Here is a 14,279-nt window from a genome sequence, read left to right as displayed (position 1 = left end):
CTAATTGAGGAATGCAGTTATTTACACAGTTATTTACACAGTCATTTGTTTTCTTTTCCTTTCCCATCATTTTTGGTCACCAAACAAATTACGAAGTGCCAAAAAAACAATGGTTGGGGTTAATGTTCAACAGTTAAGCAAATGGGTATTTGAAAAATTGCAGGAAAAGAGTGAAATAGACAAGAAGGAAATAGTTCTTAGGAAAAAAGAAGGAAACAGTGAAGAGAGCATGAGAGAAAAAGGATGAGGAAAAAGAAAATGAAATCCCACCAATAAATATCATGATTATGGTGCAAAACTTCTTATTGTTCTTATAGAAATATAAGGAAGACTTGATTTTCTGAGTTGGGAATGGGAGGGGCTGAAGAGAAGAATCAATGAGAGAGAATGAGACAAACAGAGAGAGTGAGAAAATTTGCGTTTAAGTGGTTTTTGTTTATAACTGTTGGATTGCCTATATGCCATGTGTCAGTCATCCTATTTAAAATGGGAGATAACTGGAGGCTACTAAATGGGAGGGGCGCCGAACCCAATTTTGATAAGACAATAGTCATGATATTAATCAAATGAATGTTTAAATTTAAATTTTTGTAATCTAAAATTATGCTTTTAAAATAAATTTATGGATCGAATAGTAAATAATTTTTGATTGACACCATTGACAGATTCACATGCAAGCTAGGGTTGTAAAAAAAATGTAGATATACACTTGCTAAAAAAATATTTAATGCTAAACTAACCTATTGTGATCACTCTAATAAAAATATTGAACACCTTGACTTGAAAATTACAAAAATTTGGGTTCAACAAAAATAAGAGTAATGCTACAATCACAACATTTTAATAACAAATCTAATGTGATAAATTGTTACTGATTCTAATTTGGGCTCAATACTGATATTATCTTTTGTACACGGATTTCCTTTAAACAAGTTTGCAGCAACTGCTGCAAACAGGGACAGGTGTCAATTAAATAAGAAGACACCTACTATTAACCCTAACGTTAACAGCGTAAGGCAGAGTCTTCTCTTCAAACATGCCCTTGCTTCCTCTCACCCACCACAACTGCCTCACGCCTCACACCTCTCTCCCATCTCCTCCTCTGCGGCGCGACAACTCCTCCTTTGTTTTTCTCAGAAACCCCAATCCGGCCAGAGAATCACGGCCACATGCAAAGGCTGCCGTCGATTCCACCTGTTCACCCCCTTCCCTCTTCACCGATTCTGTCTCATTCCCTTTCCCACTCAATCGTTGCTGCCCCTAACAACCTTCTCTCTCTTTGCCATTCCCATCCCGCACCCATATATTCGCCGCCAAGGACATATTGATCATTCTACTAGAGTGATGCGTGTGATTACATGGAATCAGTCATTTAGAGGGTTACCTAATGTTGATGATGGGAAGGATGACTTTAACTCAGAAGAGCATGAAACTCATGCCACGGTGCTGGATAAGTTGCTAGCCTAGGAGAAGCTATATGATGAAGTGAAGGTATATTGCAATATTTCTTTTTGCTTTGTTTTTTCACACTTTGTCCTGAAAAAAAGTTGTACCCAGTGCGGTTCCATTTTACATGAACTGATTATGTGGCTGGTGAAAAAAAGTTGTACTCGGTGAGATCAGCGGCCACTGCATGTGGCTGCCGTCGATTCTGCCTCCCAAGACAGAGGTGAGAAGGTTGAGACGCGGGTTTGAGGAGTTTGAGGAGAGAGAGAGAGAGAGGGGCTGTCCAGTTTAGATGAGAGAGATGCTGTTAACGTTAGGCTTTGGCCGTCATCAATTCCGCCTCCCAAGCTCTTGCCGGTCTGAGTTTGCTGAGATCACAAGGGTGGAGGAGATGAGGGAGAGGCGTGAGGCTGTTTGAGGAGAAGACTCTGCCTAACGCTGTTAACGTTAGGGTTAACAGCAATCCACACATGACCCTTGCTTAAGTGATTGCTTAGTTGTCTTCTTATTTAATTGACAACTGTCCTTGTTTGCAGCAGTTGCTGCAAACTTGTTTGGAGGAAATCTATGTCCTTATTTTTTTACTTACCAATAACAAATTTTTACATAAAATTTATTGTAAAAATGTTGAGGACGTAGCATTATTTCAAAATTAATTCTGCCCCCAAACATAATCCTTAATCCATTTTATACATACATACATACATACATAGCTCAAATAACAACAATAAATATTAGCTCAAATAACAACAAACATAAACTAAACAAAAACAAGACAAAACCAAACAGCAACAAGTAAACGAAATTATTCAACAAAAAGCCTGTTATAAGACAAAAAGTTAAAAATAGCTAATCATTCATATTTGTAGCCCGTTCAATTTTTCGATAAGAAATAATTTCTAATTTCATTTTTGGGTAAACTATATATTTGGTCCTTAACCTTTTTACAATATATCAATTTGGACCCTAACGTTTCAAATGTGTCAATTTAGCCCTAACATTTTTTGTATTATGTCAAAATGGTCTCTATCGTTAAGTTATGGATGAAAAATACTGAAATAGTTAACAACTTTAATAAAAAATTATTTTCATGCCACCTAGAATGACATATGGACTTGAAAAAATAAAATCCAATCCACATGTACACCATACTTTCAATCTCATTTTTCTTCTCTTTTACACTTTTCTCTTTGTACTTTCTTCAGAAACAAACGGCCAAAATGGGCAATTAGTCACAGTTGCTGAAGAATATAGTTAGTAGGCATTGGTGCGAAAGTAAATATAATTCTAACATCTCGAGTGTAAGAGAGTCGATTTTGGGGGTCAAAATTGAGTCTCAAAGACTCGATTTCCAAGGTCTATCACGTCTGATGTGGAATTTTATCCACGTGGTGACCACCTGAAAATCGAGTCTTAGAGACTCGATTTACAAACCACCCAAAAAAAAAAAAACCCAGAAATCTCTGGGTCGAGCCACCTAGGTCGCGATCTGGGTCACGACCTAGGCGTACGACCCAGGTCGCGCCACCTGGGTTACGACCCTTGCGAGACCTGGGTCGCGACCTAGGTTGCGACTTGCGTGCCTGGGTCGCGACCCCTGCGCGACCTGGGTTGCGATCTGGGTCGCGACCTGGGTTGCGCGGCCTGGGTTGGGACCTCTTGCAAGACCTGGGTCGCGATCTGGGTCGTGACCTGGGTCACGCGGCCTAGGTCGCGACCCCTGCGTGACCTGGGTCGCGACCCAGGCGCAAGACCCAGGCGCGCAACACAGGTCGCGACCCAGACCCGCAGGGGCCGGCGCCGCCTGGGTAGCGCTGCCTGGGTCGCGCTGCTGGTCGACGGCGATGAGCCTGTGGTGGCTGACCTTGTGCCGGAAGACAGATGCAATGAGGAAATGAAACTCAGAAAAAAAGATAAGGAAAAAAAAAAACAAGTGAAAGTTATAAATCGAGTGTTAGATACTCGATTTTCAGGTAGAGCCCACGTGGAAAAAATGCCACATCAGACTTGATCTGACCATGAAAATCGAGTTTTTGAGACTCGATTTATAGCCTAAAATCAACCCTCTTAGACTCGAGATGTTAGTAAAAAATATAGTTTAGAAACAGTACCTACTAATTATAATGTTTAAAAATTAATGCTAATGGGCCATTTTGGCTGAAACAAACACTTGCAACAAGAAACCCAACCAAAAATTAAAGCCCCAGCCACCAAGAAAACATCTCAATTTCTTGGCATCCATACAGAGGCCAAAAACCAAAAGCACTAATACTTCTCTTTGCATTGTAATTTGTGTGAAACCTTGCCAGAGAGGAGAGAAGTCGTTGCTTTCACCAGTGAGAAGTTGAATCGCCTCCTAGACTGCTAGCCCCCAGATACGACTAAGCCTCCAAGCTTCTCAACGCCTTCCAGCCCTACCACTCGATTTAGAATGGCCTGATCTCCAACAACGAGATCCATCTCGTCCTCAACTGTCTCAGCATGAAGTGCTCCATCAACTCAAGATATGCTTGGCTTTGACAAGTACGAAAATCCTTTCTCATGGAAAGCTGAAAAAGTTTATACCCTTTTTATATTCTCATCTAATATGAATGAATCAAAATCCCCACCGTAGCGGGCAATGTGTTAAACTTTAGACGGCAAAGCTTCTTTTTTATTTTTGATGAACTTTAAAAAAAAAAAATTATGAACTCAAAATTAGTAAAGCTTCTATTTTGTTTTTTATTTGTTTGTTTTCTTCATAAAGATTGAATTATACTAGTATATATTATAGTGTATTTTACTGTTAGGCACTATGCTCTTTGAATAAAAAATAAAAAAAATCAAGTGGCCTGTTTTGGGTTTTTGTTTTTTATTTGGATGTCAAGTAAATGAGATTTTTTCTTGGTGGCTGATGTTTAATTTATTATTCTGTGTTGTTTTTTAAGTGATCATTTCTAGATAAATTTGATTGGAACAATGAAAAAGAACCAAGAGAAAATGAGATTGAAGATAATGTGTTGATTACAGGTGGATTGGTTCTTTTTTTTTTAGTTTAAGACAAGTGGCAGTCCACATGGCAACCTTGGTGGCATTAAAATAATTTTTATTTAAGCCATTAGCCACACCGGCATTTTTCATCCGTAGTTTAACGGTAGGGATCATTTTGACACAACACCAAAATGTTAAGGACTAAATCGACACATTTGAAACATTAGGAACTAAATTGACATATGGTACAAAGGTTTGGAACCAAAAATGTAGTTTATCCTTCATTTTTCCTTAAAAAATAGTACTAAAAAAAATATTGTAGTTGTAAGTTCTCCTTGATGGTAATGACAATTATACTCTTTTTAGCTTTGCAGTCGCACCAATTTTGCTCTCCTTAGCAACTTGACTCGCAGCTATAGCAAATATTGAAGTTATCACTTTATTAAATTTTGTATGATTAAATTTCTAAGTGACCACCCTAATAAAAATTTTTAGAGCCACCACTAATTGACACAAAATTTAATATATTTGTTAAGAACATTGTTGAGGTCTAAAATATATATATATATATATATATATATATATATATATATATATATATATATATATATATATATATATATATAAAAGAAAACATGATAAAAGGCCCAAGGAGGTGGTACATTGGGCCAATCCATGGGAAATAAAAAATTGAAAAAGAAGAGGAAGATTGGGGCTACAAAAGAAAGAGAGATGATGGACCTAAGGCCCAAAAGGGAGCAAGGAGTCCATAGGAAAACAAAGAGGGGAAAGAAAAGAATTCAGCCCGCCAAGACCAGAGAAAGAAAAATGAGCTGGGGAAGGACGCTGGGGGGTTGCCTGGGACCTTTGGATGTACAGCACGGCTAAAGGAAGATTAAGACAGTTCAAAAGGTACTAGGAACAAGAAACAGATGGGCCTTTTCTCGAAATAACCAATAATATAGCGCAAGGCCTGAGGAGTTGGAAAGCAACGGCTCAGGGGTAGGAAGTCGGTGTCTCGAGAACCCAGAATAAGAAATCCATGAAAGGAAATGACTTCGGTTTTCCCAGAAGAAGATTTCACTTACTGGGAAAAATGACAAAAGGAATGGGCGGCTAAAAGGGGGTAAGCCTGAAAAGAGAAGACAGACAAAGAAGGGGACTTGGAAGGCAAAGGCATCTCAGAATAGAAGGTCAGCAAGACACTTTCAAGGAAAAAAACATCAAAAGAAGGGAGCTATAGAAAATAAGGAAATGAGCAGTTGTTAGAAGAGTTGAGACAAATAGAGGGCTCTAGTTCCCAGGGGGCCAAGGGGGGAAGAATCAATGGTACCCCGAAACCCTAATGTGACACTATAAAAGGGGGGAGAGCAGCCAATGTTGGGGTGGCATTCGGCAGGAAAAAGAACAAATAGAATCATTAAGAAAAAATTATGTAAAACTCAAAGAAAACAGGGAAATATCTCCCGGTATCCCAGAAACAGCCGTCCAGAGCACATGCTTGGATTCAAAAGGATTCAAACTTTGCAAATCTTGGAGAACTAAAAGAGTCATCCAAGTTTGTAATTTTTGAGCTTGCTTGAACCTTGCATTTAGTCTTGGTGAGCTCATTGTAATCCATAACTAAAAAAATCAATGAAATATTTCCCCACTGATTTCAGGATCCTGAGCAATTATTTCATTTTTTCTTTTATTACATTTGTCTGCCCTGCTGTTTTCTTGCTAATCAATACGTATATTCTCGATTGCTAGTGTATGTGTATTGCAGGAGTCTCGCCCTATGCACCACTTGGTCTTTAAACAGATCATTTAGCTGCGGTAGACCAAGTCCAATCCCTTCAAACTACAATTAGGGAGTCTGGGGTCCTTGTTTAAACTTGGGCCTGGATACTATACGAAAAGGGACTCTCACAAACATGTAATCCAATTGCTATATTTTCAAAACATGTAGTCGTGTTAATTTTTTTTTTAGTGGGAATTATAGTCCTTGGCTATAACCAAGTTTGTAACCAAACTTTGTTCGATCTTAATTGGCAAGTTGTTACTATCTAGTCTTGGTGGAAAAATAAAAGTAATTTCAGTAGTGGGTTCCAATTATAACCAATAACAACTTACTACTCAAGATCTATTGCAAAAGTATTGTGAAAATATTGTAGATGTAACAATTCTCATGTTTTAATAGGGACTATTTTGTAAAGAAACTCTTTGGATTACTTTAAAATGAAACATGTATCCTTCCAACTTGACCCAACTAATCCCTGCAGCACCTATGGTTAAGTTAGGTCAGTTGAGTTTTATTTTATAAAAAAAAATCTCAAACCATGGGTGTGTGGTTGGAAATACATGTCACCATTAAAGTGGGCTTTAAAAAAAAATAATAATTAGAGAACTTCATTTCAAAGCAATTTGAAGGATTCTATCCAAACTAGTCTCTATTATGGGTTAAGATCAAGTTACTCTTGGTGAAACTCTATGCAATGATACATTACCTAATAACTTTTATTAGATTAATATTTTTAATCTCCCATTGTTGGATTATATGTTCTTTATGTTCACAAGGCACATGCCAAAATTTATACCAATCAAATACTATTTACTATTCAATCTATAAACTCATCTTTTATATACAATTTTAAAATATAAAAACTTAAAATTTAAACATTTGATTGATAACATAGTCATTGATTTCATATTATCTTGAAATTTTTCCAATATGTAGGGTATAAGAATAATATATAATATAGCGGTAGAATTTTCAAAATTCAAGCCCAATAAAAACATATTGAGTGTAGCTTGATCCTAACCCGAGTGTAGCTTGAGTGTGTAACTTGAACTCAACTTATATATATACATATATATATATATATATATATGTATGTATGTATACATATATGTATGTATGTCTGTATGTATGTATGTATGTATGTATGTGGTTAACTCTATGATTTAAACTTGTTAATATGAAAAATGAATAGTACTTTCTCCAAAATATTTGTATGCACACATAGTGACGGGGATGCATACATTCATAACTTCTTCTTCTTCTTCTTCTTGGTGAAAACTTTAGGAAACACTCCTAGTTTAAGACATGTATATTTTGATCTATGAGAAAGTAGGTCACTTTCTATGATTTCTTCAATGATTTATAGGATTTACAAAAAAAATTATGATTTCTTAAATTTATCCATAAATAGAAAATTAAAAACCCGTCCAATCAGCCGAGTCAAAACTGTCTACATTTTCAACCGACATGTTGTTTTTAAATGTAAGTGGGTTGGCGGTGGTTTGAAAATTTTCCAACCTGTTAATGACAAATTTGTTGAAATTTCTTTGATGAAATTAAAAACTAATGAAGGCAACCAAAAGTCAAATATATAATAGAATCTTAATTCAAAAACTTAGATGATAAATTATTATGAAGTCAACCAAAAGTTAAATATCCTTGGTTATATATATAAGTTTAGACCACATGGCAATCCACATGACATCCTAGATGGCAAAATAATAAATTTGTTTTTTTGGCATTGTGGACACAAGAAGGGGAGTCGCCACCTAATTTTTGCAATGGTTTAGGAACTATATATATAGTGTCCTCTCGAGGAAGAACCTTTGATCTTACTACCAGAGTATGGATTCGGAGTTTAGGTACGCTCTTAGGAAGCTATTATACACCCAAGATCGCCCAACCCTAAGGTTGGCTTCCCATTATCGTGTCTTATGTTTTAACCCTATTAAAAACTATTTAACACTTATATTCTAAACTCACACACACACACTAATTAAGCATCTAACATACAACATGACATTTTTATACCAAAACACATAGTTATCTATCCTAAAGCAAGAGAGAGACAAACCACATATAAGAAACCCTAGCATTCATCTAGCATGTGAAAACCCTATCATACATCTAAAACAAGGCAGCAAACTTGATCATGGAAGCAAGGTTTCATAACAATCACAAGATCATATAAACCATGCAATTTGGACATAAAACAAATATTCAAATGACATACATCACCAAATGCATGTTCATATCAATGCATGACTTACCTTCACTTACCTTTCAACAACACAACACCTATGACATTAATTCATGGACATGTGAATGAATGGCATAACATTAAAACTAAGAAACCCTAATCTAAACATATGATAGTAAGTAAACAAACAAGCATGTGAAACATAGACTTTGGAAGCGCAAGAACATAGAAAAGAAACTAAACAAGACAACATGTTAAGGCAGAGGCAAAACAAACAAACAAAAATTAGGGTTTCTGGGCAGCGGTTCACGCACGCAAGAACAGGCCTGCGTACGCATAATCAAGCCTGAATGCACTGGCAAGATTATGTGTACGCAAGCCCTTGCCTAGAAAACCTAACAACACAGAAATAGAGCAGAAGTTTAAAACGGAGATTCTAACCACCTAACATGCATTTTAAACATACAAAAACTTAAACCTAACCTAGAAAGGCATATTAAAACATATTCTTGGTAGAAAATCTGCACATCCTTTTTTCATGTGCTTCAAGGGATCCACAAAGCTCATCTATTGTAAGGTTTGATAAGTCTTTGGCCTCTTCAATTGCAGCAACCACATGCTCAATTTTTATTGACAAACTAATATTTTCTCTACAATTTTTTTTATCATTTTTATTATCTCCATACCTTCTAATTTGATTTATTATTACTGAAACTTTTGGGAAAAATTCTTACACAGTTTCATTTTCTTTCATTTGTAAATTATCAAATTCTCTCCAAAAATTTTGTAGTTTAATAGAAATCACTTTATTATAACCACTAAATTGCTTTTTCAAAATTTCAAATGCTTCTTTAGATTTTTTGCACCCGATATTCTAGGAAAACTAGTTCTACTTACCCATTGGATTAAGAGTAGAGCCCTTGTATCTCTTTGCTTGTACTCCTTTTGCTTTACTACTGTCCAAGTTGATAGATCTTCTAGCTGTTCATAGCCTTCTTCAATTAAATCCCACAAATCTTGTGAGATGAAAGAGTGCCTTTATTTGTGTGCTCCAAAAATCATAGCTCTCACTGGTGAAGATGGGAACAATGTTTTGGGCATAATTGAAAGTGGATGTACTTGTACTTGCTGCCATAATTTATGGTTTGTGTATATGTATGATTTAGAATTTTAGGACAAAAGGGGGGCTGGCTGCCTAGCTCGGATACCAAAATTGTTGGGTGCAAGTTTTTAATCATGTGGCTACAAGAGATAAGGGGCACGACAAACAATAGAGTATTGCTCTTGAAATAATTCAATTTCATTGCAATTCTAGTCATTGTTTTTAAGTTACATTGCATGGCTTATATAGAGGCTTATGGTCTGTTTGGATTGAGGGAAATGGAGGAAAAGTAGAGTAGAATAAAGTAGATTTTGCCTAAAATTAGCTTATTTTCACTTTTTCAACTAACGGTACTCTACTCCTCTCTACTCTCTCTCCTTCCCCTCAATCCAAAGAGACCTTTAGGTCAGTTACAACATTACATTTGTAAATGAGATGCTCTTGGACTGAAGGCTTTGACACCCGGCTTTGTGAGTTGTCAACTTGCACGCCTCTTCAACATTATTTTGCTGCCACTTAGGTCTACACTTAACTAGATTATTGACATCTAGTTTTTCAATTCTTTTCAATAGATTCAAGTAAAACTCAACTTTTATTTCTAGGCCCAATCCAATATGTCAGATATGGGAAATTCATCGCAAGGATCGTCTTCTGAGTCCTTTATTCAGTGTCTTTTAAAACATTCTCAGCCCTCTCATCCAATCTCTGCAGCGATATATACTCCAAACAATGATTCCTACTTCTCTATTTTGCAAGCTTACATTCGAAACCTTCGATTCAACACGACCACTACCCAGAAACCTTTTCTCATTCTCACTGCTTTGCATGAGTCTCATATTCAAGCAGCCATTGTTTGTGCTCAAAAGCAAGACCTCCAAATGAAAAATCCGAAGTGGAGGCCATGACTATGAGGGTGTATCTTATGTGTCAGAAGTCCCATTCTTTGTCCTTGATATGTTCAATCTCCGATCCATTCATATTGATATGTAAAGTAAGACCGCTTGGGTTCAAGCAGGAGCAACTCTTGGTGAACTTTACTACAGAATCTATGAGAAAAGCAAAACTCATGGTTTCCCAGCTGGGGTTTGTCCCACTGTTGGTGTTGGAGGCCACTTTAGTGGAGGTGGCTATGGTAATATGATGAGGAAGTATGGCCTCTCAGTCGATAACATTATCGATGCACAACTTGTTGATGTCAATGGCACACTTCACAACAGAGAATCTATGGGAGAAGATTTGTTTTGGGCTATTAGAGGTGGTGGAGGAGCTAGTTTTGGAGTGGTTGTGTCATATAAAATCAAACTTGTACGTGTTCCAGAAATAGTGACTGCTTCCAAAGTAACAAAAACTTTGGAACAAAATGCCACGGACATTGTGTTTGAGTGGCAGCATGTTGCAGATAAGCTGGATGAAAACCTTTTCATTAGGCTTATCTTGGACATAGTAAATGGCACTAATGGAAAGAAGACTGGAAGAGCTACTTTTATTGCTCTTTTCCTTGGTGACTCTGAGCAACTTCTCTCGATCATGAACAAGAGCTTTCCTGAATTGGGTTTAAAAAAAACAGATTGCAATGAAACGAGCTGGGTTCAATCTGTGCTTTTTTGGACAAACTTCGATCTTGGCACACCAAACGAAATTTTGCTTAGTCAGGTACCTCAAACAGTGTCTTGCTTGAAGAGGAAATCGGACTATTTGAAGGAGCCCATTCCAAAGGATGGTCTGGAGTTGATTTGGAAGAAATTGATTGAGCTAGAGTACGTGACACTGGCATTCAATCCTTATGGGGGAAGAATAAGTGAGATTCCAGCTGAGGCAACTCCTTTCCCACATCGAGCAGGGAACCTGGCAAAGATTCAATATTTAGCAAATTGGAATGAGGGTGGAAAGAAGGTGACAGATTACTATATAAATTTGACAAGAAAGCTTTACAGTTTCATGACCCCATTTGTGTCCAAGAATCCAAGGGATGCATATTTCAACTATAAAGATCTTGACTTGGGTATTAATAACCATAATGGTAAGGCAAGTTACAAAGAAGGAAGAGCTTATGGGATCAAGTATTTCAATGGTAATTTTGACAGGCTGGTAAAAATTAAGACTAAGGTTGATCCTGGTAACTTCTTTAGGAATGAACAGAGCATCCCTACTCTTCCATACTAGCGGAAGTGGAATGTTGTCTGCAATTTGATTGCTTCTTTGATGTGCTTAGTAAAGAGATTTGTATATAGAGTAAACCTTTGTTTATGTAAGTCTGTGAGCTTAGAAAAACAATGAAAATCACAGAGAAAACAACAAAGAAGAAGAACAGTGAAGAAGAGAGAGAGAGAGAGAGAGAGAGAGAAGAAAATATCTTCTTGATTGAAAAGATTGAATTACTGAAAGCTTAATTACATAAAAAATGAACTACTCTATTTATTGTTACAATCAATGCCAATAGCAGTATAGATTAAGATCCAAACTATGCGCTAAGATTCACGGAGAAACCAGCTCAACCATAACTGTTCTTCGCGCCATAATAACTGACATTTGAAACTGCCCAAGACGACACCGTTTAGGATTGAAGGTAGATGCACCAAAACATAAACCAAAACGGTGCGCATCACTTATGACTTTAATGAAACGATGTGCTTGACTCACAGACTAATTCTTATGACACCAAACGATGCGTTTGGTTCTGTATCTGAACTGTTGAGCCTTTGCCTTGATCTTCTTCTTCAACATCCCCCCTCTAACGACAGGGGGAAGAATCCACCAGGAGTTTGGAACGAAAGAAGAAAAATGGAGGAGCAGGTAAAGGCTTTGTGAAGATGTCAGCTAAGTTATCCTTACCAGAGACACAACCAATTTTGAGATCTTTGTGAAGAACCTTCTCACGGACATAATGATAATCAACCTCCAAGTGTTTAGTCCTGGAATGGAAAACAGGATTGGCAGAAAGGGCAATAGCAGACACATTATTGCACCAAATGACAGGAACATAAGAAAGAAAGATCCTGAGTTCTTTGAACAAAATGCGTAGCCAGGAAATTTCAGCAGCAGAAGTAGCCAAGGCTTTATACTCAACCTCAGTAGAGGAGCGAGACACAGTTTGTTGCTTCTTAGCAGACCATGAAATGGGATTGGGACCAAGGAAAACCAACAAACCAGTGGTAGAGCGTTTGTCAGTAGGGTCCTTTACCCAATCTGCATTAGAGAAAGCAGTGAGGGTCAATGGACAGGGAGAAGCAAATACCATGATGCAAGGTGCCCCTGAGATATCTCAGAACACGCTTAGCAGCTTCCAAGTGCACTGAGGTAGGCTTGCCCATGAATTGAAAGAGTTAATGCACACTGAAAGCAAGATCAGGTTTGGTAAAGGTAAGGTACTGAAAAGCACCAACCATACTCCTGTATTCAGTGGGATCAGGCAAGGCAACACCAGAAAAAGGCACTAAATGAGAAGAGGAAAAACAAGGAGTCTTCACAGGCTTGGAATTTTCCATGTTGAACCTATGCAAGACATTTGAGGCATACTTAGTCTGAGTGAGAGGGATGCCATGCTTAGAACGAGCAATCTGAAGTCCATACATACTCACCATTTTCCATTCTTCTTTTTCACCACTACAGTATTAGCAAGCCACTTAGGATAAAACACCTCTTTAATAGCCCCGGCCTACTTAAGTTTGATCATCTTCTCCTTAATAGCCTCCGAATGCTCTTTAAATGAGGGCGAGGTGGTTGTTTTCTAGGGATTACAACTGGGTTTACATTTAGATAATAGCAAATAAAGCTTGGATCCACCCCAGAAGCCTCATAAGCACTCCATGCAACCACATCAATATTCTGCTTGAGGAATATTATTAGCTCTTCCTTCTCCTGTGGAGGCAACTGAGCTCCAGCTTGAAAGAACTTTTCCGAGTCATCATTAATAATGAATTGCTCTAACTTTTCGCACTTTGGCCCTTTTGAAACAGCGTCAATAGATAACACTGGAGTCCTTGATTGCTATAAGCCCTTCTTAGTGGAGGCTAAGGACTTAACTCTTAGCTGATGCATCATTGCAGCCACCAGACATTGCCTAGCAACAAATTGGCTCCTAACCAGCTCCTCAATTTGGTCCCTAGGCGGATAGTTCACCTTCAAATGCAAGGTTGAAGAAACGGCTCCCAAGGCATGAAGCTAGGGTCTTGCTACAATGGCCATGTAGGGAGAATAAGCATCCACCACAATGAAGTCCACCTCTACCACCTCTGAACCGGCCTGCATGGGCAATCTAATTTGGCTCATTGGAACAACAACTTCCCCATCAAAGCCTAACAAAGATGAATCATAAGCTGTCAAATCTTTACGCTTCAAGTTTAGCCCCTTGTACAAATCAGGATACATAATTTCTACTCCGCTGTCCTAATCCACCAACACCCTTTTTCACATCATACCCCTCAATCCTGAGGGTGACCACCAGGGCATCGTCATGTGGCTGTATTGTTCCAGCTTTGTCCTCATCTAAAAAGCTCAATGCCGATTGGATCTCCGTCCTAGCCTTCTTCGACTCAGGGTTAGAGTCCTTAGTGGGTGGCCTGGCTATAGACATTACCCTAAAGGGGTGAAAACCCGTTCTCCCTAAAGCAGCAAAGACGACATTAATAGTGCCCAAAGGAGGCCTTGAAGAAGTGTCTCTCTGAGGTTTGGGTTCAGCCTAACCGCCTTGCCCACTGTATTGATGTAGAAAATGCTTCAATTTACTCGGACTAACTGTTCTAGGTGATTCCACAAAGTTCTGCAATCTTCTGTGGTGT

At 37.9% G+C, this 14,279-nt stretch overlaps 1 pseudogene; it reads left to right on the top strand.

The window, feature by feature from the left end:
• The first annotated feature begins 10,124 nt into the window (after window positions 1–10,124).
• On the top strand, window positions 10,125–11,664 carry LOC142632458 (berberine bridge enzyme-like 8; annotated as a pseudogene).
• The last annotated feature ends 2,615 nt before the right edge of the window (window positions 11,665–14,279 follow it).

Source organism: Castanea sativa, chromosome 4 (genome assembly GCF_040712315.1).
Source record: "Castanea sativa cultivar Marrone di Chiusa Pesio chromosome 4, ASM4071231v1".
Taxonomy (NCBI): Eukaryota; Viridiplantae; Streptophyta; class Magnoliopsida; order Fagales; family Fagaceae; genus Castanea; species Castanea sativa.
The sequence above is the reverse complement of the archived record's forward strand: the minus strand, read 5'-3'. Positions and strand labels throughout refer to the sequence as shown.